Raw genomic sequence first — 24,476 nt, forward strand, 5'->3', positions numbered from 1 at the left:
TTACTGAGTTAGAAGGGAAGCCATTGGAGAACTTTTGAGCAGGAACGTGACAGGATGAAAGGGCTGCTTTGAATGGAGTGCAGACAACAGTCCAGGCAGGGGTGGCCACGGTGTGGCCCAAGGGCCACATTCAGCCTGTCTGCTTCCGTGCAGCCAGCAAACTGAAATGCTTTTTACATTTTCCAGTGGTTGAAAAAAATAGGATGAATAATATTTTGTGACACATGAAAATGATATGAACTTCAAAAGTCACTGTCCACTTCAGTTCTAGTTTTACCGGAATGGAGCCATGCTCATTCATTCACGTATGGTCTGAGGCTGCCTTTGAGCTGCAACAGCCGAGCAGTTACGACAGACCATCTGGCCCGCAGAGCCTAAAGTATTCTTTCTCTGGCCCTGTAGGAGAAGTTTGCTGACCCTGGCTCAGGGGGATAGGGATGGGAGCAGGGAGACCACCGTTGTGAGGGCTGATGGTGCTCGGAGCAGGGTGGAAAAGAGTGGGCAGCTGCTGGAAGTGCTTCAGGAGGAGAGCTGGTAGGCCACGTGAGGTTCAGCGCAGTGCGATGGTTTTGCACTGAGCTACCTGGAGGAGCGTGAGTCGCCTTTATTGAGACTGGGAAGATTCAAGGAGCTGTAGCCTGGGGAGAAAGGGTGCAGACAAAGCCAGAGTTGTGTTATGGATGCACCAACTCTAAGATGCCAAGTGCAGGTACTGGATAGGCAGTCACATGACATGAGTCTGTACTTGAGAGGAGGGGCCTGGCCTGGGCTGCTCAGTGTTTTCAGCACGTGGAATGTTCTAGCTCTCAGATTGTTGGGGTCCTGCAGAGGGTGTGAATGGATAGAGAAGGTCGGGGGGGCCCAGAGGGAAGAGGCAGGAGGAGAAGGAATAAAGGAGAAAGGGAGGGGACAACCAGAGAAGGAGAGTCTGCGGAGTGGGTGTCAGGTGCTGCCGAAGGTCAGTAAGGGCCAGACTGAGCACTGGCCGTGGATCTGGCAGCACAGTGGTCCTTTGAATGCAGTGGGGAGGACAAAGGCCCGGTTCGAGCTGGTTCACGCAAAGGGGCCAGGACAGGGAGGGGGGCTGGGACTTTTAAGGAGTTGTGTTTTCTGGGAGAGGCAGAGTTGGGTTCAGCGGGCGATTGGGATTTTGTCAGGGAGCACTGCGGGGGAGTGGGAGGGGCCTCAGCAGAAGTGACACTGGGGGTACGTGGATCCCAGGAGTCCGGTCAGGACTTGTTGGAGGGGCAGAGTGGGCGCTTGTACTTGGTCTGATGAAGGGAACACTTCAGGGTGACATCAAGGCCTAGGGCAGCACGGTCCCGTGGAAATACAGTGTGGGCCACACATGTCGTCTTGCATGTGCTGGTAGCCGTGTTCTCAGACAGTATACAGAAACAAATGAGGTTAACTGGAATACCATGTTTTATTTAGCCAATGTATGTAAGACACGTGAACACGACATCAGTATACATTTATTGTGACACGAGTGTTGGACATTATTTTGTTTGGAGTCTTTGAACCCAGATGGGTTTTGCACTCCCAGCACACCTTAGCTCAGACTCGAGACAGTTCCAATGCTCACTAGCCACGTGGCTCCTGGCTACCATAGTGGACAGCGTAGCTCCTGGGGATGGTGGTGGAGGTGAGTCCAAGGTTATCAGAGGGGAGAGGGTCAAGGAACAGAGAGGCCAAGGTTTATGAGGGTTGTCCACGTGGGGCGCAAACCACCGTGACCCCTGGTAGGAGGAGCAGGAATGGAGAGGCAGGAGGGATGCTGCTGTGACCTCCACCCACCAAATGAACTTGCTGATCCGACCCCGTCCTCACTTCTTAAAGCACTTGCGAGCTTCTTGGCTCATTTCAAGTGGCACCTTCTTGGAATCACGGGTTTCGGGCAAGATTTCTGAGTCAAAGTAAAATTTCAGGGTGCACAGGCCATGGTTTTGACAGGCTCTTCCCAAAGTGGCAGCTTTTCATTTGGGTCTTCACTTTTATCTGTAAGACCTTTTCTTGAATCACTAATAAAATATGAACTCAGTGCAAGCAACTCATTACAGCTGTGATTTCTTCCCCCAGGAAAAATATCCTTCAGAATCTCATCCACATTCGGTCGTATCTTTAGATTCCTATCTTTACCTCGGCACAGTCCTCGAACTCTGTCGATTGCATGTGGCTCAGCAGTCCGTGTGTGTGAGTCCTGGTGGGAGCCGCCTGCCTCACTCGGAGGCTGTCCTTCCTCACACAGGCCCGCGCCCGCTGGCCCCTGCCGTCCTCACAGGCTTGGAGAGGCAGGTGTGATCAGCCTTCACCATGCAGGGAAAATTAATCTATTTTGATTCACGTTGTGTCTTTAAAGGTTAATAAAAATTGATGATGAGGTCAGAAAGCCGTTTTTTAGCCCTGTAGTCCAGGAAGAGTAGACGTTTTGAAGGGTAAGCAGGACCAGCTCAGCAGCACACAGGCTGTGACCTCTGGTTCAGATGAGGAGCCCCAGGGGAAGGAGGGTAGATACCCCATGGTGTCCCTTTATGAGGTTTGAGTGACTTTGGGTCCTCTTTCGTTTGTTCCCTGCCGTGTGAAGATTAACCGAAGAGTGTTGACAACGCTGGCAGCCCCCGTGCTTAGGAGGAGCCCTTCTGGAGCCACGTGTTTAGGAACCGTGAGCTCTCAGGTGCCTTCTGTGTTGAGGAGTGATTGCTCGTGCACTTCGTACGAGCCAGTGTCACAAGACTGCGGGCCCTGGGTTGTGTGTGTCGCCAGCGTCCAGCCTGGAGCGGCCCCGTGAGAGCTCACGGAGAGCCCGTCTGGCCCTGCTGCACACTGGAGACTGGAATGCCCTTCCCGCCCCACTCTGTGCACGTGACAGAAAACCCAGACAGCACAATTCGGTGGTAATGAAAGCTCGCTCGGTACGTGCATTTTCTTAAGCTCTCTTTATTCTAATTAAAGTGTTTTCGTCTGATGGAGAAGGGTATGAATACTAAGAACTGGAAATTAAGCAAGAAATTAGAAGAACATTAATGGCCTTATTGCCATTTGTTTTGAGGTTTTTCTCCCCACTGAATGGTGTTTTGCTTATAAAGTCACTCCTCCCACATGAACCTTTATGACATCATAATGTATCCCAGCAAAAGGAGAGCTATTTAAAACAAAAGAAACCCCCAAAAAATACCCCAAAGAAGAGCTATTTTATGTTGCCACTTTTAAATTATAACATATTATGTAAGAGAACCAAAGTATTAGCTTTTTAAAAGCATGGTTGACATAATAACTTAGTTTGGCACACACACAATTCTAGTTTGTTCGCAAGTGGAGGTCAGCATGTCTGGAAGACCGGGACAGTGTGCGTTTCGACCTGTGTTCATTGTTTTTATATAGACTTGGGCCACTAGCATGCTTTTCTTACAGTTTTTGCCTCAAAAATTACAAACTGTGATATTTAAGCTTGTAATTTATTCCTTCAGAAATTTACTGCTGAAAGTTAAACTTGAACCAACCTAGCCAGCATAACTTCACCGAGACAGACGTGGGACCCACAGTGGGTGAGCCCTCGCCCTGGCCTCGTCCTCAGGTGCACAGAACTCACACACACCCAGCTCTCTGCATGGTGCCACGCTGTCATCTGGATTTGCCTTTGCTAAGTGTTCATTAATTAGTGTTCATTAACCTGAAACCCCATCTCTGGATGTACATGCAGGTGAAGGTAGAGAAATGCCAAACCCCAAGGGCCTTCAGGGTCAAACCCGGCCTTGCTCCCCCACCAGCCAGCCTCCCTTGTCTCCTCCCCTCCATGGAAGCAGGCCCTTCACAGTTCTGGCCTTTCACACAGGCTCCTTCCTTCTCCACCCCGCCCTTTCTCTGCCATTCTGCTGCCCCTGGCAGGCAGCCTTTCTGGAGGCCCGCCCAGGTGTCCTTCCTTCCCGGCACCCCGTCTGTGCAGCCTGTCCTGTCCTGTCGCTCCGCGCTCATCCTGGGCACTGCTTTCCGTGTGCCTGTGAGGGCCCTTGCTGTGTTGTCGTGTAACTTACCTCGTAGTCGATATCCTTACTATGCTGAATGGGGATGCCCTGGGGGTGGGTGCTGGGCCTCATCTATTTCTGTTTCCCCAGTGCCCAGCCCAGCACCTGTGTGTGGCTGAGGGGGATGAATGGGAGTGGATGGGTGGGGGAAGCAGCCCGAACGCGGGAAGGGTGATGTACCTTCAAGCCACAGAGGTGAACTTAATAACTGTTTTGGGGGAACAGAATGAATACTGTTTTTGTTTGTATAGGTCTTAAAGCTTTGGTGGCAGAGAGCAAATGTGCCGAGCGTGATGGAAGACAAATCAGAAGCTGCTGATTCCACAGAGACCATCACATTTTATGTAAAAAATGTAATTTACATTTGATCGCCTTGAAACCTTCAATTTGTTGTTCTGGTGCCTTAATTAACTACTTAATTAGTTGACTAACTCCTAGGGAAATAGATCATAACTGTCACGGGGACTTTCCTCCTAAGAAGCCCGCAGCTCTTTCCATGACGTGTCCTTGTGAGCTCCACCTTCCAGGCTGTGAAATGGACTGGCCTCTGAGCACCGGACACGCGCACCCGTGTGGGGGCTCCTGTTTGCTGAGCTCGGTCCACTGGAATTCGGTAGTGATGCTTACATTGTCATTTTGAGGTTTGAAATCAGTCCCAAACCGGGAAAACCAATTAGCATCCCTCCCAACATGCTCCCAACTTGCCCCGTAAGACTCATTAGCACAGTGTTCAGTGTTTTACCCCAAATCACTCACTCACGGCTTTTCCCTCCAGTGGTACTTGAGTAAGGGGAGCTAAGTGAGAGGCAGCTTGGGAAGAACAGGTCTTGGAAGGCCTTCTGTCAGCGTGCATCTTGGCGGTCCGGAGGGCTGTGCTCGGAGCCACCTGTCGCTCCCTGCGATCGCATGTGGTCAGAGGTGCCGGTCCTGCTCCTCATTCAGGATCCCTCCGAAATGCTGTGGCTTCCTCACCTGTGAGACCGGCCTGGGAAGCAACGATGGGAGTGCTAGGGATTACAGTTAAGACGCCCGTCCCTCAGTCCTGGGCTCAGCTACAAGTCTCAGCAGATGACCCTCCCGAAGCATCGTGTTCTGTCACGTCAGTGCGCACTTAGACACGCTCGTCTGCCGTAGAGAGCTGGCTGTGCACAGCGGCTCTCGGGGTGCTGTGGCAGGGAGACAGACAGAAGCTGAAGTAGACGCGGGGTACGCTTCGTCAGCAAAGATTATTCTAAAACCAGTGTTCACTGAAGCTGAACCTTGGCCATCTTCGAACCTTTAGTTTTTAATTTGATCCTTTAAAAAGTTTTTTGGCCTTGTAAAGATACAACCTACAACCCAATAAAAGTTATGCTATCATGACTTTGTAATGATTGCAAAAAAAGATTATAAAAGATCCAATTTTGAGTAACTGTAGGGAAATAAGTCAGACATGTGGGCATATGTGTATGTGGTGTGGAGGGATACCTATATACATGTACATATGTTTGTTTAATGTGTACTTCAGTTTGTCATTATCCAGCTCCCCCGCCTCTGGAAATGGGGCAAATTTTCTTCGTTAAACAGAAATAGAAGTGATGGTCTTGACCCATTTTGCACTTATTTATTTCAGGCTCTCACCACACACTTGTTCATGGGCGCAACGAGAAGAGGCTCCACAGAGCTGGAGCCGGGAGGGCTGACACGCTGGAGTCACAGCTGGCGGAACTCGTAGGGAGAGTGTGGCCATCCTGCCAGCTCCGTATCTGGCTTCAAGACAATTCTGTTAGTGAATTAATTGTACTCAAAACCCGGAGTGAGTTTGAACCGAATGTTATTAAAATGAAATAGTTTCAAGTGACCTACTCTTGTTTCATCGAGGGTTATTGTGGAGGAGACCCCATGGCCTGACCTGGTCCTGGGAGAGCGGGTCTCTGTCCACATGCTCCCTCGTGACCAGGCCTCTGTGACCACCCTCACACCCCGAGGCCACTCCCAGTCCCTCGACAAGCTCCTCTTTTAAGAGCACTCGCCCCCCACAGTGAGGTACTCACGTGCTGTTGCGTCTGTCACCTGTGGAATGGAAGCTCCACGGGAGAGGGGCCTCTGTCTGGTCACCCTCATTTCCGCAGCACACAGGACAGCGCTGGGCGGTGGGCAGAGTCTAAGTCAGTGCCGTTGAGTGAGTGAGTGAGTGAGTGAGTGGAGGGGTCGGCAAGCAGGGCGTCCTTCCTTCACGTTGCCTTGTCATCGGCCTTGTACGTGTGGCTTACTAAAATGATTAGGCAGTGAGGTTTGGGGGCCGATGTGAACATTTTCTTGTGATTGAAATGACCGGTGGGCCACCAGAGCCAGGCCCCCTCTGTGTGACAGCGACCGTGCCCCTGGACTGCTCTGACGTCAGCCATCAGTGAGAGTCTAGAAAGAGGCATCAAGAAATAAAATTGAAAGAGGCAGACATTTAAAATGTTCCTTGATATTTAATCGTTTAAAATATTAAATCTTGGCATCAGTTAAAAACCCCCAGATATTTTCTAGATCAGACGGGCGTCCACAAAGGCATGGTTTGGAGGAGGTTGTCCAGGTAGCACCGACTCGCGTACTTGTGCTCCGCACCGCCTTCGTGATCACTGCGTCTTTAGTCCGTGCGTCGGGATATCGTGATCACTGCGTCTTTAGTCTGTGCGTCGGGATATCGTGATCACTGCGTCTTTAGTCTGTGCGTCGGGGTAGGCCAGATACTGACACTGTTCTTGCAAACTTCTGTGGAGGGTTTTTTTTTAAATGCAAAGCAAAAACAAAACCAAGGAGACAGTGTCCTGTGGTGTAGGCTGTTATCTCAAGGTGAGGTTATTTGTGGCACTAACTTGTGATGAATTGTTTAAAGAACAAACTTTTTTCAGGTATGGCATATATTGTTTGTCAGATTTTCCTCATTTCAGTTTAAATTGTGGTGGTTTATCACACACTGAAGGAATCAACTAAAACCAGGAAAAGACAAAGGCACATTGCTCTTGAATTGCATTTCACATAGAGAAGAAATGTTTCTGATCATCATTTCTAATGAACTCAGTAATATGTTTCAGTTTCCTGTAAAGAAAGTGTGAAAAGCAAAGACCAGACTTTTATGCGCCACAAAGCAAAACAAAAGCAAAAAACCTTCCAGGGCATAATGCATTTTTCATTAGACTTATTGCTGAACTGTTTTGATCATGTGACCTTACCCAGCCATGGAAGTATCAGAAGTGTGAATTCTGGGGTGAAGAAATAATTGCGGGAGGTGGTTAATGAGGCAGAACTCACAAATCTGCATTTATAGTTTTGTGGACAAATAAATCATCAGTGGAAAATACAACTGTAAAGAAAAATTCTTGATTGCATTCCAGAAATGCAAGGTTGAACTTTTTACCGAAATAGCATTTTACAGCCTCTCAGAGGGATATTGTGAGTGTTACATGTGATGTGCTCAGAATAGCAACACAGGGCGGCGTGAGCCCTGGTAGGTGTTCGTATTTATTCGCACGAGGGTTGCAGTGGGAAGGGTTAGACCATGGCTGGATCGTGCATAGTAAACTGTGCTCTCTAACTTGACCATGGTGAGTGTCCACGTGTGATGCAGTCAAGGGTAGCTTTTTAAAGTGAAGAGGCAGCAAATGTTTTCTTGGTGCTCCTCTTGGTGGTTGTGTAAAAGATGCCACACAGTTTCTCTAGACGACCACCTCAGTGACAAAAAGATGTGGGAGCAAACGTGGACCTCCTGGTTTCCTTTTCTAAACGTGAAGATTAGATTAACCTACTGTTTTTAGCCAGCACGCCCCCAGCGCTGCATGTGTGTACTTCTGAGTTTTATAGAATTCAGTAGAAATTTATGATCAACCAATGCGTAAAGCCAGTCAAAATTACATACTTGGCACTTCATGGGTATGAAATCTAGATTTCATTCAACATTCCTGCAGCTTAACATGTGTGACATAAGATTTTCAAGAGCAGAGGGCATCAGGTGGAGGGAGATTGACCCGGGAGCCTTCAGACCGCTCTCCTGGACACGAGCCCCTCGCCCCTGCTTCTGTCCCAGAGCTTTCCGTTCTGGTGGGGCTTGAAAAGTCCCGTGGTGGTTGGTTTATGCCCATCTGGAATGCTGTATTTTCATGTTTGGTGCTGGTCCGTTTCCTACTCCCTCCAGCCTGGCCCTGGTGTTCTCCAGCCTTCCAGGAGCTGCAGGGAGCCTTCTCTTGCAGCTTAGGCTGTGGGCAAACTCCTGGGAGAGAGAGTTTTCAGGTGAACTTGCTGTAGGAAGATTATACCAACGTGTTAACATTTTCCTTGGGGGACCAGGACATCCATTTTTGGGTGCATCTCTTCAGTTAGGTTTTCGAGTGCTGGGAACCGTGTCACTTCCTGGACTGTGATGGCCTTTGGGTACAGCTTGAGACAAGCCCAGCCTGTGGGCAAACATTTGGTGGGCAGCAGCCCCAGCGTTCCCACTTAGGTCACTCAGCCAGACTCGGTTATGCTTTGGACTTTGGGGTCAGCCCCGGAACTGGATCCCAAATGCACCTCTGAGAGGGTGGGACCTGGGGACAGCTGCCACTTGGCCTTGTGTGAGTTTCTTCAGCTGTGAGATGGGGCTGCTGCTGAGTCCAGCCTCTGCCAAGACACGGCAGTTGTGGGGTTGGAATGGGTTGATAGGTGAAAAAATCTTAAGCTGAATGGCTCCCAGTGCTATTATACATGTTAATTTCCCCCTCCCCCTCAAAAGCTCCTCCCCCCTTTTTAAATTGAGACGGTCACATAGAAGACCTTTACTTTAGAATACCTTCATATTTACAGCAAATTGCAAGGATGGCATAGAGTTTCCATATACCCCTCACCTAATCTCTGCCAGCCTCACTTGGATGCTGTCGAGTTTTCCTGATTACGTTTCTTACACAATCCCTGGGAACTTGGGTCGGATGTGGCTTGAAGTGCCAAGCTGGCACTCTGCGGTTTGCTCAGGCCGAAACGGCTGCTTTGAATAGTTCTGCTGTGGCTGCGACGTTTGCTTCCGGCCATCCCTAGTTTTACCTTGCTCCTTGTCCATGCCCACTTGATACAAGAATAACCTTTGGTTTCCCGGGATCCTACCACCTAAGTCGCTTCCTGTTTATGCAGATAGTGAGCCGCGCCAGCAGAGGGATGGAAGGGCAGGCCGTTGGCGCCAGTGTTTCGGCAGGGCATGTTTGCGGGCTCACGGCTGCTTCTCACGCCTCCCAGTTTAGGTCTCGGTAGAAGAAGCACCTGCATTTTCCACACCCCCCACTCCCTTCACGTACTAGATGAAGTGAGGGAGGCCAAGGAGGGACCTGGTTGAAGCCACGTAGCAAGAATTGGAGCCCATGTTCGTGAGAGCCGTTCTGCAGGCGCAGACTGCCCCCCCAGTCCAGGCCTCTTCCAGCACTCCTGCCATGAGTGTGGCTTTGAAAATGCCGCTTCCCTCCTTTTAAACTGGCCGAATCCTACCCCAGTGATCCTGTTTGTGCTTTTAAAATGCATAACAATACTTTGGTACCTAATTGCCAGTTTACATATTTTGTTTCATCCGGATCCTTACTGAGTATCACGAGATGGGCATCACTAGACTTGACTGAAGGGAACCGCACCAGGGCCTGCCTCCAGCGCGTCCACAGGCCCTGAGGTGGCCGCAGCCTCTTCGGAGGCGACGTGCTGTCTCTGAGCTCGGGGCTGCATGTCGTGCTGCAGAGAAACATCAATAGTAGAGACGCATGCGGCATCTTTCTTCCAAGAACCACTGAGACACTTGAATGAGAAGATGACGGAGGCTGAAAGGGGATAAGTGGGCCAGGTTCTTGAAAGACCAGTGGGTGTCTTATTTAATTAAGCACTTGGATCTGGTCAGGAACAGAAGTGAGTGTCATAAGAAAATATTTTTGCAAGTATGGTGGGGTAGATGCTCTTACACGAACTCTGATAACTGTTTCTGTGCTTTAAACACTGAGTTCTGCCGTCCTGTTGGTTGTGCTTCTGACTGCGTCTCATTGATCCTTCCTGAAGCCATGAGTGGCAGCTGTCTCAGGCTGCTCAGTCTCACCACATTTGCTGAGTCTGGTGGGTGTTTTTTCTTTCTAAATCAATAACACAGACCAATCTACAAAGCCTAAGTCAAGTGTAAGAATTAAGGTACATTTTAATCTTTTGAAGTTCTAACAGTCTCATTCAAGAACCATCTTCTCTTTTCTATTTTTTAAGCTGACAAAGCTCCCTAGTGTTTGCCTGGTTCTGGCCGGGCCCCTTGGAATTCTGGGGCAGCATCCCGGCAACAGCTTGGGGGCTTTCTCAGCGCCTCCAGCTTGGTGGGCGCACTGCGACCTTACGGCAGCTTCAGACATCTTGTAAGAAAAAGCTTTGTTGGTGTTGTTTTGGTTGCCCTCTTCAGGTTGGATGCTTTTAGGAAGTTCCAAAGCAGATGGGCTGTGTGGCTGGACCGGGAAGTTAGGTAACCATTGATCTGAGAGTGTCCCTGTTGATGTGTTTGCAGAATTTAAAATAAGGCATTGGCTTCATGTGCACATTGTGGGGGAGTGCATGTCAAAATCAGCTCCCGTCCCATTGGGACACCCTTGGGACTGACCCTGAGAAGTTAAACTAGATGGGTCCCTCAGCTGCCATTGGCTCGTGGACTTGGCTGTGGGTCACTTGAGAGGTTGTCGCTCCTCCCCTGTCCTTGAGTGCTGGGAGTCTTGTGACCTGGGTCGCCTGTGTGAGAGGGAGGTTTTTTGTGCTCATTTGCAGGTCCCTGGCACCGACTGGAGAACAAAGTAAGATTGTGGTTGTGTGATTGGCAGTAATGACCACAAACATCAAGCCCACGCCCCACAAATGATCGGGTTATCCGAATGTTCGCTCAGCTCACATGCTGCTCTCAGCCACAAGTGGGCTTTGTCTCCCTGTTTCTTTCCTTTCTGTTTGTGTTACCCCCCAGGTAGTTCCACGCTGAAGAATGAGCTGGGCTCCGTAGTCACGTGTGGGAAAGCATGGTCTGTGCCCAGAGGTGCCTGGGGCCGCACAGCTGAGCAGAGCACTGGGGCGGCTGAGTACCTGAGGGCTGGGCGTGGCGCGGGACTCGGCCTGCCTTTTTAACACCCACCGTCTGTCCTGGACTAAAATAGGCATTTGATCTAGGGTTTGCATTGTAAGTCCAATTTTGAGAACCAACCATTCATTCCGAATGTGAAGTTGCTGGGAAGTTTGCTTTAAAGATGATGCCCCCTCTAATTCTGTGAACCCAATAAAATCCAATAAAAATAGCACAGAATAAAATTTAATTATGCTGTACTGAATATTTCATGTGGAATTACGGGGCAAGAGCTGCGTTTAAAAAGCCTTAGGTTTGGAAAGAATAAAGGCTTTGTAGGTTCTTTGGAAGATACTATAATTAAAAGATTTGCTCAAAAGTATTCTTCCTTTTTTGAAGAGTTTAAAGAAATCCATCCCTGTCTCCCTAAATTGATTACCTCTTAAACAGCAGCCCTGCTCTGAGTAAGTGCGGTGAGGCTGCTGCTCTGCTGATTTTGACGGCTTCTTTCTGTAAATGTAAAACGGCTTTTTAATCTTCTGGTTTAGATGTTTAATAGAAAGTAAATGTTTGACTTGCTTTGGTTTCTGCTGAACCTGTATTTAAATCCACGCAAACAGTGTGAATACAGTGAACACATCACTGGACTAGCTATTTTAAACATTCCAGGATGTAAGAATGCTAAATGGGGTTCCCTTTTAAAAATAGAAATGGCTGCTGCATTTCCATAATTACTGCTAACTAGCACAACATTTTAAATGGTGACAAACTCAGGGTAGAGAAAATATCTGTTTAAAAAAGCCTGGTGAAAGGAAGCCGAAGGTGCTCGGGAGCAGCTGCTCTGTATGGAGGGCCTTTGCAAAGCCAGGGAGCCGAGGCTTTGCTGTCGGGAGGGTGGGCCCAGGCTGCTCCTTAGAGGCTCGTGGAAGCTGTCCTGAAACCAGAGCTTACCCACCTTACATTCTGAACCATGGTTACAAGTTCGAATCCCTAAACCTGCCTTTCCGTTTCAGGGAGGGCGTGGCGTTCCCTGTTGTGAAAGGTGCAGGTTGAGGTTCAGTGTTGGTGAAGAGAGCACGGGAGAGTATTTGCGGAAATGAAGGTGAGGGCTGGCGTGCGAGGCCCGCAGCACTTGCAGCCGGAGGCTGAGAGCCTGGGTTCTGCCCTCTGCATCCTGAACACGCTGTCGCCAGGGTGCCCACGAGCCTCTGCCGGGGCAGCCCTCCCCCTTTCCTGGGTAGACGCCTTGTCTCCAGGCTTGCGCCCTGTGCCGGGGCCAGGGCGACCTGTTAACTCTGTAACCAGGGTAAGGCCACCAGCCTGCCCAGACCCTGTGGCGACTTCCCACCCACTGGGAGCCGTCAGCCTGCATAGCCCAGTCCCTGCTTCAGCCCTCCGCTCCCGCCACCCATCCTTCCTTCTGGCGCCTTGACCTCGGCCATTCCCAGAGCACACCACATGCGCTTCTCTTCTGCATTAGCTGTTCCCTCTACTCGCATCGCTCCCCCCCCCCCCCCCCCCCCCCCCGGGCCCCTCAGTCTTCGTGTGCTGGCTGCTTCGTGCCGCCTGGGTCTCCCCTCAGATGTCGTCTCCTCAGAGAGGCCCTCCCCTGACAACCCAGCCTGGCGTAGTCCCCCATCACTCTATCATGTGGCAGTTGTTGTTGTTTTTTTTTAACTAGCATTTATTGTCTATTATTGTATAGACAATTTTCTCTTCCTTTTTCTTGTCACCGCCCCCACCCCCACCTAGGCTCTTTCAGGGCAGCAGGGACCTGCCTGGGTCCTCTTCAGATGTATTCCTGTCACTTGGAAGGGCCTGAACGTGCCCAGGTCATCACTGATGAGGCGGATGCAGGAGAGGAACCCTGGAGACCACTCTTGTCCAAGGAGGGCGCTGACCCGTGTACCAGCACCTTCAGGGACGGTCCCCAAGTCCTGGTTGTCCCCGGTGGTTGTTGGAACTGTTTAGGAAGCATCGCTCTGAACCGTGCCTTTTGGCATTGAAAGGTGAAATTTGGGGGTTCGCAGGATGGCTGTCCTTACATAGAAACAGCCTGCATCCCAGGAAGGACGTCAGCGTGGTTCCAACAGCCCACCACCCTCCCCCTGCCCCCGCCCCCAGTCACATGAAACATCAGCGTTCTCAGCCTTCTTAGCTCATAAGAGGTGGTCCGCTCCCTGGCTGGGCAGGGCTCCAGCATCGCCTCCCTTGTGAACCCACTCGTGCCTCGCGTGACACCCAGACCCCCTTTTCTGTGTTTTGGTTTGAACACAAGGGGGCCACTTTCTAAGCTCAGTATTCATTCTGGGCTTGGGAACAGGTCTGCTAGGATGTCGGTATTTGCAGAAATCTGAACTTTGGTGAGCAGCTTTTAGCTTCCTTGGTTTTCCTCTTGGCACCATGTCAGATTCTTGGAGACAATGTGGCAAGGTTACTGTTACCAGGAACTTCGGTGAGGGTGCTCAGAAGTAGTTCAGGGTGTGCCTCCTGGGAGGGGAACACCCCCTGGGAAGGAAAGGCTCCATCTGTGGCTCACTGAATCTCAAGCGCTTCCTTCGGTTTCAGACGTGCGGGATGCGGCTGGGCTGGGCTGGGCTGGGCTGGGCTGGGGAGCTCGGGAGGCCATGGGCTGGGGAGCTCGGAGGCCGTGGGCTGGCAAGGCCGGCAGCTGTCCATGGTTCTGCTCTCTCACCTGGACACTGCTGCCGTGGCTGGGCCGCAGGAGTAAAGCAGCGGCTGCTGGGGAGCTCACAGCGCAGTGCACCTGTTCGGAGCTGAGGCCCAGCACAAAGCCCTTGAGCAGGAAGGGGTGAGGCTGGTGCCTGATGTCACCCAGGCCAGGGTGTCTTGACTGTGTCCTCCCTCCCACCCCCCCCGCCTGACCGGAGGGAGGCCGGGTCCCTGGCCTGTGCAGCAGTGAGATGTGGACATGAAGACTGGTAGACAGGACTGGAAACGGGCTTTCAACCGGCTTTCAAAGGGCCTTGTATGTAGGAAGTGGGTAGTTGTCCCACGCTGGTGAGCTGGTGTGCGTTTAGGGTCGGCGGGTGGCAGGGAGCACATGTCGCGTGCGGTTTCCTAGTTTCTGGAAGCCACTTTTCCCTTACGAGAAACACTGGGAGACGTCACCTACTGCATTCCCTTACGTTGTATCACTTTTCTGATCCTGCCCTGTGGCTCGTTGCTTTTGAAGGTGACATGTGGCTTAGTGAACTGAACACTCGTAACGTATTCCCACGCACGCCTCGGTGCCAGCGGTCAGTGACCTGGGTGTCCTTGAAGGGCCTTCTCTCCGGCCGTTGGGATCAGCGTGGCGGGGGCTTGCCTGGGCTGGCGCGCAGTCGGTGTGTGTGGTGGCTGTCGTCGAGGGGATTGTTTGAGAAGGGAACAGACTGGGCCCTCTCTCTGGCCTGAGGGAGTGAGGTTGGCCCTTCGGGATGGACGAGCTGGTTGTGTTCCACTGGTGTGGAGTGTTAGCCCGGGAAAAGCACGCACTCACTAATGTCTACTTCTTTTCACAGCCTTAACAGAGCCATTTCCTGCCCGCCACCTGTGTGGCTTCTTTGTCAAGTCTGTCCTCTGTTGTCTGAGGTAATTGCAGGCATTTCTGGCTCCGCCTCCCAGGACGCCACAGTCGGGGCCCAGAGACCCTGTATACCCAAAGGTGTGGCCTGGGGAGGCGGGGGCTCCGCTGCTTCAGGGGCTGACCTGCAGTTTTAATGGCTTGCTTTGGTTCTGTGGTTGGCTTATAAATGTTTCTTAAAGTTAATTGAGAACCTTGAATATTAAATCTTAGCACGTCCTGATTTAGAAAAAACCAACTTTTGAGTATACTGTACAAGATCCCCACCCAGTACGCCTTCCTCGGTTGTGGTGACGGAAGGAGGTGCTACAGATGGTGTTCCCAGTAGAGAAGGTGAAGCTCCAGGATGGGGAGAGCCCAGGCCAGTGATGGGGAGCAGTTCTGGGTGGAAGTGGCTTGTGTGTCGGCCCTCAGGGTGGTGCAGACGGTTTCCAGGGGACAGTTCAGGAGACACACGGGACTCCCCTCTGCTCAGCTGGCCCATCTCATGTGCTTCCTAGAAGGGCCTTCCATGGTGAACCTCCAAAGAGGTACCTGGCTGACCCAGAGCCCCTGGTTGGTTTTGTTTGGACTGTTGTTTAATGGAAAAGTAGGTGCTGTAGACCCAGCACCAAGGTGCCCCTGCCTTTCATCCCTCCACATGCCTGAGCTCCACACATGCTCTCATGTGTGTCTTTGAGAGAGAGAACTAGGGAGGGCCTAGGTGCTTGTCCGGGTTGGGAGAGGGCCTGTGCCGTCCCTCGAGTGTGCCTAGGCTACAGCTTATTGTCGGGGTGTGTGGCGGATGACGAATCACCGTCACTGGGGGGACGGCTGAGCTACAGACCTGGCCAGTGTGTGCTGGCGCGTGGTGCTTTCCTGATGGATGGGGCCTGTTCTGGGAAGCAGCCTATTGTCTCACGTGAACAGGCTTTCTGAAATAAATGACTGCTTTCTTAATATTTTGAATCATTTTCTTCAGCACATGTTTTGTAAGCCGTGGTTTGAAAGGTTGCCAAATATATGCCTTTGCACAACTCCCTGTAGGGCTGGATATACAACCAGACCAACAGTATGATTTAAGGTTGAACATAATTGGAAACTCAGCAATCACTTGCCTTGCGTTTGATAGAACGGCAGTGGAGTGCTCTGGAGTTATTTCTCCGTTAAAAAAATTACATAGATAACGACCACACACAAGCACACACACATGTAGTTTCACTGTCCCCTGATAGAGAAGTCATGTCTGCAACCATGGGGCGGAAACACTGGCATGACAAATACTTACCGACTTTTATGATGGAGGCAGTAATTAACTTCAGACGGATCCGAAGTGACACCACGGATGTGATGGAGGACCTTGGTCAAATTACAGAACGTTGTGGGGTGGGAAAAAGTCCCACGGTGGCAGGAACACACTGGAAGTCCCAGCCCTCGTCAAGCCTGTCATCAGTCCGTTTGCTCCCTTGTTCTGTCCTTCAGGGACTCACCAGGGCTGATGCCCTGGTGAACAGGGTCTCTGGTTTTTACATTTCTTTCTTTTTCAGGTTTTTTTTTTGGCCAAGGAGTTTTTTGTTTTGTATTGTTTGGGTTTTTTTAAATTGAATTTATTGGGGGTGACATTGGTTAATGAAAGAACACAGGTTTCGTGTGTGCGGGTCTGTGACACATCATCTGTACACTGTATGCGTGGTGTGTTCACTGCCCCAGGTCAAGTCTCCTTCCCCCACCATTTATCCCCCTTCCCCTTCTTCTCCCTGCCCCTCCACCCTTTCCCTCTGCTACTCTGTGTCCAAGGTGGTTTTTTTTCTTAATCCCTTCACCTTTTTCACCCAGCTGCCAACACCGACCCCGCCCATAGCTGTCCGGCTGTTCTCTGTGTATGAATCTGCTTCTGTTCTGCCTGTTCAGCTTGTTCATTAGATTCCACATGTAGGTGAAATCCTATGATATTTGTCTCCCTCTGCCTGGCTTATTTCACTCAGCACAATACTCTCCAAGTCCATCCATGCTTTCACAAAAGGGGGAGATTTCTTTCTTTTTTCCAGATGAGTAGTAGTCCATTGTGTAAAGCCCACAGCTGCTTTATCCACTCACCTACTGACGGGCACTCGGGCTGCTTCCAGATCTTGGTGGAAACACACTGCTGTGTGTCACTGTTGGATGCAGGGTGCCCGTCATTGAGACTTCTTCACGTGCCTCTTGTGCTGGCGGAAAAAATGTTCTTCACAGCCCCACTCCCCGGAGCTCTTTAAAAGATGAAGTCGAGAGCTATTTGAAAAGTACCCGTGAAATCTGAAGTTTGTTTATCAGGCCAGCAGAGACCAGAAGCTTAGGAGAAATACCCTGATGCTGGAGGCCAGAGGCACCCTGAACCGCCAGCCTCGTTCCCGGGTGCGTCCGCGTTCTTCAGCCTGGCTGAGGAGCAAGAGCTGGGGTTTGCAGGGAGTCACTTCAGAACTGGGTCAGAGTTACCACGGCCACCAGAGTTCTCTGATGCGGACAGCCGCCCATCGTCCCTCGTAGGAGGGTCAGTCTAACCAGGAACGGAATACAGCTCTGAGGCAAAAGTGTTACTGTCTCAGCCTGTGCAATTAAATGGAATTTTTTCCAAGGTTTTTTTCCCCTGAAATTGTGGGTACTTGCCAGTCATTGAAAAGAACCTAACTTTTGGAGTTTCAGACAAATTAACTCCAGATTCTAACTAACTGTTACTTGTAAACAACATGATTATGAAAAATATTTGGAATATATTTGCAAAAAATATGCGTGCCACCTGAAAGAATGAATGAGTTCAATAAGGCTACAAGATACAAGGTCAGTTGTATCTCTTCCTATTAATAATAAAAGATGAAATTAAAATATTAGTACCACTTGCAGTAGCTTCAGAATTATCGTATATCTTAGAATAAGGCTAAGTAAGTCTGTGTAATACTTCTACCCTGAAAACCACAACCTATTGCTGGGAAAAATGAGAGAAAATCTAGGTAAATGAAGGTATACTATGGACTGAGAGATTCAATATTGTTAAGATGCCTATCTTCCTAAATTGATTTTTGAATTCGGTGCCCTCCTCATCAAAATTTAAACAAGCTGATTGTGAACTTTATATGGAAATACAAAGGACCTAGAAAAACCAAATCAGTTTTGAAAAAGAACAAAGCTAGATGATTGTATTGTCTGATTTTGAAGACTTCCTATAAAGCTACAATAATCAAGACTGTGTGGTATTGCAAAAAATAGACATGTAGATCAATGGGATGGAATAGAGAGTCCAGCAAGAGACCCACGCAGAGATGGCCAGCTGGTTTTTGACAAAGGTGCAAAGGCCATTCCACGGAGAAAGGATGGTCTTTCCGACACGTCACAGTAGGACAGTTGAATGTCATACACAGAAAACCAGGAACATCAGCCCGTGCCCCCTACTGTGTACAAACATTAACTCAAAATGGATCATTTACCTAAGTTTAGATTAAAAACTAAAAAACTTCGAGAAGAAAACACAGGAGAAAGTTGCTGTGAGCTTGGGATAAACAGCTTGCTTAGATTCCAAAAGCACAATCCGTAAGAGAAACATGGATTTCAGACTTCATTAAAATGTAAAAATTCTGTTCTTCCAAGGATACCGTTAAGCTAGTGAAAAGCCAAGCCAAGCCAGAGTGGGAGGGACCTTTGCGAAGTATGTATCTGATAAAGGGCTTGTCTCCAGGATATGCAAAGAACTCTTAAAGCTCAGTAGCATGAAAACAACCCACTTCAAACACGGGCAAGAGATTTGAATGGACACTTTAAGATACACAGGTGGCAACTAAGCACGTGAAAGATGTTCGGCCTGAGTAGTTATCAGGGAGATGAAACAAGTCTACGTGAGATTACTAGTTAGTACTCACCTGTTAGAATGTGGTCAGAACAAAAGCCGCGATACCACCAGGTCCTCTGTGCAGGTGGGAGCGCAGAGCGGCACAGCCGCTTCTTACAGGCCTGCACTCTAGGAAAACCTTAAATCGTACTACGGTGGGACCCAGCAGTCCCGCCTGTAGGTACTTAAGCGAGTGAGAAGTTCTGCTCATACAAAACCTTGTATGCGAGTGATGACGGTGGCCTGATCATGGTTCACTGCGAACCCGCGGCAGGGGAAGGCCTCGGCAGTGTCATTGGACACTGCTCAGCAATAAAAAGAAGCAAACCGGACGACAGGAATGGACCTCCCCACGCGCCACGCTTCGTGAAGAGAATCCACGAGAGAATTGAAGGGCCACATACTGCCCGATTCCGTTCTTGTGACACTCTGGGAATGGTAACACTGCGGAGAGAGATTAGTGGTTGCCGGGGCCTGGAGGCAGAGGCGGCGCGGAGTTGACGGCAGACGGGCACAAGGGTACTTTGTGGGGTGATAGAAATTTTCTGTGTTTTGGTTATTATGGTTGCACAGCTATGTGTGTCTGTTAGAACGTATAGACGCTTCGAATGGGTGTTTCACCGAAGGAGATCTGTGAATGGCCAGTAAACGTGGAAAGCCGCTTACCATCTTCACTCAGCAGTGGGGTACAAATCTAAGCCACCAGGAGATACCGTCTGTTAGAATGGCTGAAATAAGAAGCCACCTGCATCCAATACTGAGGTTGAGGTTGTGGTGTGGCTGGTGGTGCGCTAAGTGGTGTAACGTCTTTGGAGACCTGTTGGCCCACCGTTACGGCGCTGAACGTCTGCGGTGTGATCCGCAAGCCCACTTGAAGTGTTTGCCATAGAGAGATGAGAATGTGTGCTCACCAAAGGACTCGTACAAGCAAGGCTGTTTGTATAAAGCCCTAGACTGGAAATGTCTAAATGTCCGTCATCTGTGAAATGGCTAAGTGAACTGTCCCAGTGGAATGCTGCTGAGCAATAAAAAGAATGAACTTCTGGTACAACCCAGGAGATGGATCTTGAAAACAGAAGTACGGTTGACCTTGAACAACGCAGGGGTTAGGGGCGCCAACCCTCATGCATAGTCAGAAATCCACTTGTAGCGCTCGACTCCCACAAAACTTAGTTGTCCATCGGTACCCGTGGGGTTAGGCTCCGGGAGCCCTGTGGATACCAAACTACGAGAAGGCCCAGGACCCTATACTAAATGGCACATAGCTTCCTACATCCGCTCGGCCCTCTGCATCTGCACAGACAGCACAGGCATCATTGAGAAAAATGCACACACGGTTTAAGCGGACACGCACAGTTCAAGCCTGTGCTGTCCAGGGTCAGCTGTATGTAGTTATGAAACTGGCCCATGGAGGTCAAAGGTGGTTTCTTGAGGCAGGGAGGGGAAGAGAGCAAGGAAGTTTCTGGGTGCAGGGAAGGTTCTGAATCCCACCTGGTGCTGTGAAAACCCGGGTGTTCGTAACTGTTCAAACTCACCGACAGTCTGTACCTTGTGTCGTGTGCCAGTTACACTTCAATAAAAGTATCTGAAACTCAGCTTTCGTAGGTATTTTATTGAGTCCTGACTTTCTCCCAGCGGTGCTTTGTTGGCCATCATTCCGAGCCTTTGGCCTAACCCGTGTTTCTGTGTGTGCATCTTGGTGACGTCACCCAGTGTTCTACTGGGGCAAGAGGGTCGTGTGACACTGCGCAGAGCTTCACAATATCAAAGGGACAGGTAAGTAACCTGTGCTTTTGACTCTGGGTCCTCCAGGACCTGCCTTTGTTTTTACCAGTTCACCATTTATAGAACGTCATTGTTGCAAAGAACTTGAAGACTTCACCTCAAGCCTAAGGGGCAACCGCTTCCAGAAGCTGATGTGGCTGAACTCCAGCTGTAAGGACTGAGCTGGGTGGGGGTGGGGGTGGGGGTGGCGATGGGAGGGGGCAGGAAAAGCAGCTCTGGCTCCAGCTCCCTTCAGGTGCCAGCGTTCTTGCCTCGGAGTTTGTTTCCTCTCTGCACTCTCCACAGCGGAGTCGCACGGTGCGGCTTCAGCCCTCACTAGTCTGTCTGCCGTTCCCACATTATTTGCAGTTCACGCTTTTCTTCTGAGTTGAAACTATATATAGATACCTGCTGTATATTGCTGTCTCTCCCCTCTACTCACAAATGTACTGTTACTCTCATTTTACATAAGTTTTCTCTCAGGTCTTTCCGGCTGCTGTTTTCTCTCTCCGTTTCCCTTCCCATCCTCTCCTTAACCACAGAAGTCGGGCATCTGCCTCCTCACCCCATTCAGTAGAAAGTCCCCCACGTGGGACTCTTGTGGGACTCTTAGATCCTGGGCCCTCTCATCCTCCCTGGCTTCTCCACAGCCTGTGTCCTGGTGTCTGTCCTTTTCTCTGCTGGCTCTGATGCCACTCTCCCCCTGCCTCCTGAAGCAGACCCCACCTTGTCTCTGGCTCCCCTTTGAGACTGCAGCGCTTCCGACTGTGTCCCTGGCCCCTTCTCTCCTGTAGCAGAATGCCGGCCTGTCTTCCTTTCTGATGCTTAAACTTCGTTTTATACACTGATGACGCCCACATCTGGGCCCGTCGGCCCTGTCTCTCACCTCATTTCACACTGAACGTTCTAACTGCAGCACCTAAGCCCTGTGTCCCTGAGGCCAGTGGCTGGGGCTCACAATCCAGGCTCCTCCTTGATGCCCTCTGGTGCGCCCTGGAGAGTGAAGGGCGATCCGTTGCCTCTGCCTGTAAACTTCCATTCCCTCCTGTCTTCTCCCCATCCCCCTGCACTGCCCCAGGTGGGCCCTTGTGAGCCCCCAAACCATTCCTTGTTCTTCCTGTCTCTGCAACCCACTCCTGCCCTCAGGGACCCCCGCTCTGCAGGAGAAAGTCTTAGCTCCTTAGAGTGACAGTGCAACCCTTAGCCTGTCCCTTCTGCCTGTCCTGGGAATTTGGGAACGCCTTTAGGTTTCAGTTGCGCTGTCCCTTGGTATTATCCTCTCTTCCCCGGCACAATGCATGTTTCTTTTCCGTATTAGTAATCTGTGACTGTGGCTGTTACGCATTGGGGATGGTGCCTGCATCTCACTCATGTGCTTGGGGGGCAAACACAGGGCTTCAGATGCAGAGGGCCCTCAATAAAGGGCCATTGAGGTGCAGAGTGGCTGCCAGCCCAGCCTGAGGGAGACCCAGCCACACTCTCCCCACAGGCTCTGGCCCCGCCCCTGCCCTTCTGGATGCCCTGCGGGGTGTGGAGCTGGGGCACTTTCTGGCCATGATGTTGGAAAGTTTCCGCTCTGGCCCTCCAAGTCACCCTTGGCCTCCTGACAAGCTAGGAAGGACCACTCTGTGATCTGGAAGCTTCCCAGAGTTGATGGCAAGAAGAGGGATTTCCTCTTGCGTGGCCCATTGAAACGGTCCTGGTGGTCTGATGCTCCAGGGTTGTCCTCCTGAGGGGACAGGGTGGGAGAAGGCTGGGGGAGGCTCCTCACTGAGGAGTGAATGCCCACGCCCAATTGGAGCCTGCCCTCTGGGCCGCAGATGCTAATTAGAGACTGCAGGAGAGCCTGGCGTTGTCAGCTGCTCCTCCTCCCCCCAGTCCCAGCCTAAAATAAAGTGGCCCCAGAACCAGAGGAGAGGCTCGCTTCTGGACTGGCCCACCCCCACTGGCACAGCAAGGGGGGTGGGGCACGGGGGCTGCAGGCGGGGCTGGAGCAGTGCCAGGAACCTTGGCCGTGGGAACAGCCGAGCAGGGCGTTTTTAATTGATGCCTTTAATAATTACTGTTTGAGCAACAGAAGGCCAAGTGAGATTGTTTCAAAGGCAAATCGGAATGGCGTGAATTTGGAAGTTGGCTCAGAAATCTGTGCCTCCCATCCCTGCTCTGTGGCTGTTATCTAAATATATTTTTTATTTAATTTTCCCTCCCCCTCGTTTTTGAGTGTGGCAGTCTTTCCCGAAAGGGAGTGAGAGGGGAAGGTGCTGTGTGAATATTTTCATACAGTGATGATTTGCTTGGGGCCAGAGCAAGTTTCTTCACCAAGTCAAAATATGTGCTTTAGCGAAGTTTAAAGCCGTCCTGCCCAAGCCCCGGTGGGCCAGTGACTGGGGCAGCCTGTGCCCAGCCCCACTGTTGTCCAGCAAGGTCCTCAGGTCTGAAGAGGAAATGGAGGTCTGTCTCCACAATAGACATTCTTAGGGCCCAGTATTTAAATATTTGTGATTTGTCTACTCTAATTGCTTTTCAGTTTGTTTGCTTTTTGAAAACCTGGTGTGTGGTCCCCACTGTGCCCTTGAGCTGGTGGAACAGGAGTTATGGGTGTCCTGGAGCCCGAGCAGCATCGTCAACATTCACTGTTTGCTGAGTCGCCAGACATCTGGGCTCTGGGACGGACAAAGGGACGCAGTCCCTGACCTCTAGGTGCTCACGCTGGAAGGAGACCTGACAAAGTAACTTGCAGCCTCAGCTGTGCCCTCCCTGCGGCCCCCTCCCACCTCCCCGTTCCAATGTTTCTGGATGGGGTGCAGAGATTTTAAAGGATGAGAGTGGGTTGCTGCAGTTTAATTCAGGGACACTTGCGAGCAACGTGTACTCAGGGTGAGCTTCAAATGGTGGCAACTGAGGAGTCCTGGGCTTTGTCCAAACCACCGCTCTGTGACCTTCAGAAGCCAGCACACTTCTTGAGGCTCATATGCCTCCTGCCAGACAGTGAGCTTGCACCATTCCCTGGGGTGACAGTCCCTTCCTGGCGACACATGGAAGACAGAGTTGACAGCAGGAACCGGGCCAGCTCAACGGGAGTATGGGTGGCCATCCCCTGGGGCCAGAGCCACCCCAGCGGACCTTGTGGCCCTGACTTCTCAGAGAGAGAGCCCTGATGAGCGGCCAGTTACCCAGCCCTTCTGCCCTGCTCTGTCCAGGAGCCAGCCCGGTCCTTCTCACACCCGGCTCCACCCCCGCCACACCTCCATTCGAATTTGCAGTCCTCCCGTGACTGTCTGGCCTCAGTCTCCCATTTCTCCACGCCTGTGCACCTGCTGCTCCTTCTGCCTGGGGCCCAGTTACCGTGTCCTGGCCCCTCAGCTCTGCTCAGATGTTCCCTTCGCATGGCTCCCTCCCCACCCCTCTGCCTGCTGGCTTTATTCCAGGGTTTTAGCTGCCTGACATTGTGTCATTTCCATTTCTGTGTGTTACCTGTGTTCCCGGAGGCTAAGCCCCGGGAGGAAGGGACTTTTACTCTCTGACTGCCAGTGTGGCTTCTGGTCCGGGCCTGGTGCAGGGGGTGCCCAGAGTTCAGGGGGACCCAGCTGCTCCCCGTGGTAGGCAGACTGGTGGCCAGGCCTTTGGTCTCGCTTTCACCATCTGTCCAACCCACAGCTCGGTTTCCTGCCACAGGGGACCCTATTCCCTGCCTGCTGCAGATGCTAACCTCGGGTATCTGAGGCATATTTGAAGTAAGAGTTTAGTGTGCTTTTCCCAGTGGAAGGTGTCTGTGTCAGTGAATTGGCAGCTTGCTCATCTTCTGATTCATCCCCATCAGGTTGAGCCTCTTAGGACAGTGGCTCTGTCACCCTTTCCAGGTTTGGCACAGTCGAAGTCGATAGTTGGAGCCATAGTTGCGTTCATTTGATTTTCTTTGGGTGAAGGGTTGGGAGGCAGACATAAAATTTTTAAAATGAGCTTTAACTGTGACAAAACCCCGCTCCCGGGGCTCTGGGGTGTGGTGTGGTGTGGTGGGACCCTCCCTGTACAGCTCCCCGGGAATCGGCCCAAGCGCCCCTCGCTTCACCCTCCAGCACTGTCCAGTGGGACGGGCTGTGCCTGCCGCCTCAGTGTGCGGCTTCTCGCCAGGACCGTGTTGACAGGCAAGTGTGCGGTGTTCATTCAGCCCAATTCCACACCTGCAGAAGCGCACACGAGGGTCGAGGAATCATG

At 51.1% G+C, this 24,476-nt stretch overlaps 1 protein-coding gene across 29 annotated transcripts in view; it reads left to right on the top strand.

Annotated features, from left to right (window-relative positions):
- CAMTA1 (calmodulin binding transcription activator 1) overlaps window positions 1-24,476 on the top strand; it is a 761,376-nt gene that overhangs the window by 88,634 nt on the left and 648,266 nt on the right. For 2 of the 29 annotated variants that reach the window (XR_008426373.1, XR_008426386.1), the window contains 3 exons: window positions 2,585-2,912; window positions 3,468-3,574; window positions 4,274-5,628. The exons of 13 other annotated variants lie outside the window; for them this stretch is intronic. The gene's annotated coding sequence lies outside the window, so the exon portion shown is untranslated. 14 more of the 29 variants (XR_008426374.1, XR_008426387.1, XR_008426379.1 and 11 more) reach the window with 12 other exon arrangements.

The sequence above is a fragment of the Desmodus rotundus genome, chromosome 3 (genome assembly GCF_022682495.2).
Source record: "Desmodus rotundus isolate HL8 chromosome 3, HLdesRot8A.1, whole genome shotgun sequence".
Classification (NCBI taxonomy): Eukaryota; Metazoa; Chordata; class Mammalia; order Chiroptera; family Phyllostomidae; genus Desmodus; species Desmodus rotundus.